Raw genomic sequence first — 3,820 nt, 5'->3', positions numbered from 1 at the left:
CCGCGCAGTGTCCTTCTTTCCTCTTTGGTGTATAGGGAGCAAGCGCAGGCGAGAGCATCAAGCAAAGGCATCCATTTCGGTGCAACAAGACCAAGACCAGCAGAACAGGAGGATGGAGGTCATCATGGAACCCAAGCCGGCGTCACCACCAGAGCCTTTGGCAGGCGAGGACCAACTTTAGTCAGGATAAGTGTACTAGATGTTCCCCTTCAAAATGGCCAATTGTTGGCGCCCTTTCCGCTCAATATTTGGGAGGAGGCCCAGGGCCTTTACCTATAAATAGGACTAGCCACCCACAAGGTAGGGATCGGATCCTCACCAAGAACCCAGCAGAGAGAGCGACTGAACTCCCCCTTGTAGTTCATCGCACCAGCCAAGAACAGACCCTCGCGAGGCTGTTCTTCAATGTATTGTTCATCATCAGCCCAAGAGGCAATCCACCACACCACACACTGGAGTAGGGTATTACACCACAATGGTGGCCTGAACCAGTATAAACTCTATGTCTCTTGTGTTGTTCCTTTGATTGCTTAGTTCATAGCGAGGCGGTGAGGTGCAGGTAGGCAGAGGGCCGCGCACCCCAGTGTTTGAATCTAGAGGGTCTGCCGGAACCCGAAATCCGAGATTTGGCGCGCCAGGTAGGGGGTAGACCGCATAACCGAGCTCGTCCGTGCCGCAGGGGGCTCCCCCGCGCCGTCCTTCTCGCTGCACCGCGCCCCGCCCTCCACGGGCAATGAAGCTCCGGGGGCGCCTCAGCCGCCTCCCCCTCAAGAAGGCGCCCTGGCCCCAAGGCGCGTGGCCCCTGGACGGAACCCACCCCGTCCGGCGCCAGCGCAGTAAGAGCGGAGCTGCCAAGAGGTTCCTCGCCCCCAAGAAGCTGCCCGAGTGCTCCCTGCTCCGGTCCGTCGCGACCATGCTCCTGTTCCAGCGCGCCAAGACCCCGCCCTGCTCCCAGCTGCAGCGCATGGGGGCCCGCAAGACCAAGCTCCTCATCACCAGAGGCCTCCCGTGGCCACAGCAGGCTGCCGCGCCTTCACCACCGAGCTGTGCAACATCGCGTGGCCCTGCAAGTTCAAGCCAGACCTGCCTCCTCGCTACGACGGCATGGCCGACCCTGCGGAGTTCCTCCATCTCTACGAGCTGGGCATCGAAGCCGCCAACGGAGATGAGAAGGTCATGGCGAAATAGTTTCCCATGGCACTCAAGGACGGGGCCCGCACCTGGCTCCTGAACCTAGCTCCAGGCACGATCTCCTCCTGGGACGAGATGCGCACCCGTTTCATCGCCAACTTCCAGGGTACTCGCGACCGGCCACCTACCGTAAGCGACATGCGCCGCATCAAGCAGCAACCAGGGGAGACCCTGCAGAAGTACATCTAGTGCTTCAACAACGCATGACTCAAGATTCCCAAGGTGACCGAGGAGGCCATCATCTCAGCCTTCTCCGATGGCTTGCGTGATGTCAAGATGAAGGAGGAGCTGGTGATGCATGAAGATCTGTGCACTTCCTTGGAGCAGTTCAACTTGGCAACCAAGTGCGCCAGGGCATAGGAAGGGCGCCTTTCCCTCCTCGAGCTGCCAGCCGCAGACCCTGAAGAGAAGAAATCCAAGGCCAAGGACGTGAAGCGCAAGGGGGCTGCCGTGCTCGCGGCAGAACTAGACACCAAGTGGGGCAGAGATCAGCCCGAGTCTTTCCAGGGCAGCTGGTACTGTGTGTACCATGACCTCCACACCCACAACACCAACGAATGCAAAGAGCTCCGAGCCGTGCAAGAAGGAAGGGTCGTCCAGCGCCCCGACCGCAACGACCATGGCTACGGCCGAGGGGGAGGAAGGAACGCAAGACGCTGGGAAGACCGCGGCCCTCGCCAAGGGTGGCGCGACCGACCTCGCGAGGTTCGCTGGAAGGACTAGCCTCGCGAGGGAGACTGGAGGGATCAGCCTCGCGAGGATCGCCCGCAAGGAAATGCAGGCCTCCCTCCACTGCCTCCACAGCCAAGGAGAAACGAGGACCATCATCAGGACGAGGGGGCTGGGGGCTTCCAGGAGCCGCGCGCGAGCGCCTGCATCCTGGGCGGAGCTCAAGCCCCACCCTCTCAACGCATCTTCAAGCAATTCGCTCGCTAAGTGAATGCAGTCCTCCTCAAGCTTGAAGCCACGCACCCCCTCAGGTGGTCAGCGTGCGCCATCACGTTCAGCTCAGCGGATCAGCTCAAGTGCGCGGCCACAGCCGGAGTCCTCCCAATGCTTTGCTCCCCAGTCATCAGCAACGTGCAAGTCACCAGGACCCTCATAGATGGCGGGGCAGGGCTCAATGTCCTGTCTGTAGAGACGTTCAACAATCTCCAAGTGCCTTTCGATCAGCTTCAGCCAACCAAGCCTTTCTCTGGAGTCACCGACGGCTCCACAGTCCCAATTGGGCAGGTCCGCCTCCCTGTCACCTTCGGGGCACACAACAACTACTGCACCGAGCTCATTGAGTTTGATGTCGCCCACATCCGCCTGCCGTACAACGCCATCCTCGGCTACCCAGCTCTCGCCAAGTTCATGGCCGTGACTCATCATGGCTACGACGTCCTCAAGATGCCAGGAAGCGGTGGAGTCATCACGGTGCCCTGTGAAGAAAGAGACGCAGTGTTTTCCCTGGAACGAGCTTTTCAGGCTGCATCACTTGAAGACCCAGATCGCGGGAGCGGGAGGCTCCCCGAAGCCGCTCCCAAGAAGAAGAAGACATCGCCAGGCCCGACCCCTCAGGAGGCACCTCCTTCTGTTGCATAGGGAGGCGCACCCGGCGCCCTCCTCAAGCAGGGCTCGGGGGCTCCCTCCTGGAGGGCCACCGACCTTGCTAAGGTCATGAGGGAGGCGCTTGGGCACCACTTGGAGGCGTGTTTCAGAACACGTTTCCCTCAGGAAGGAGCAAAACAAGGAGGACCAAAGCCTCAGGAGTTCGTCAGTTAGGTCACATAGGAGTTGTAGGAGTCAAGAGTCATGAGTGGCAGCCGCCGCTTACCCGCCGCAGCTCCCCATCCAGGCGAGGATGGTGGGCTGTGCGTCTGCATTGACATCCCAGGGCTCAACCGAGTCACCTCTCAGGAGTGCTTCTGGCCCTCACGCGTGGGGTGCTGCGGAGGTCCACCTCACAGCTACATTTGCATGCCCTACGGCTTGCCGAATGCGGCTGCAGTGCGCCAGCACCTCATGAGGAGCATCCTAGAGGCTCAGGAGGCCAGGCGTTCCGCAGTCCTGGCGGAGATGGAGATGGTTCGCGAGGAGCCACCAGCGCCTCCGGAGCCTCCCGAGGCTCCTGGGCCTGGGGGCTCATGAAGATCGGCTCCACAGCCCGCTACGTCTGCTACTTCAACACCCCTTCATCGTCAACACTATCAGGTGACATCTTTCAAGTTTCGTTTCCAGCTGGGAGCGCCCTCAGGGCTGCATCATTCCCAAGCCGCATGGGTCCGTCCCTGTGGCGTGTATCCATTTTGCTCATGTTTTTAGCTTACCTTGTTGGGGGCGCCCCTCGGGCTGCATCATCCCCAAGTCGCTCGGGTCAGACCCAGCGGCATGTACCCCTCTTGCATTTATTTTCGGGCCATGCATTCGACCCATCATGCTTGTTATTTGGTGCATGTCCGTGGCACCTCTTCTTCCTTGATGTCGACCGCTTGCACGTTAAGGGGGGGGGTACCTGAGCATCGCGACTCAAGGCTCCTACTGGCTCTCCAGCCCTCACCCTCTGGCTTTGTCCACGGCATCGCACCCTGGCAAACCAACGACGGCTGAGACTCGCTCGAGGGTCGGGACCTGAGGACGTAGAGCA

Source organism: Triticum dicoccoides, chromosome 6B (genome assembly GCF_002162155.2).
Source record: "Triticum dicoccoides isolate Atlit2015 ecotype Zavitan chromosome 6B, WEW_v2.0, whole genome shotgun sequence".
Classification (NCBI taxonomy): Eukaryota; Viridiplantae; Streptophyta; class Magnoliopsida; order Poales; family Poaceae; genus Triticum; species Triticum dicoccoides.
Note: the sequence above shows the minus strand (reverse complement) of the source record.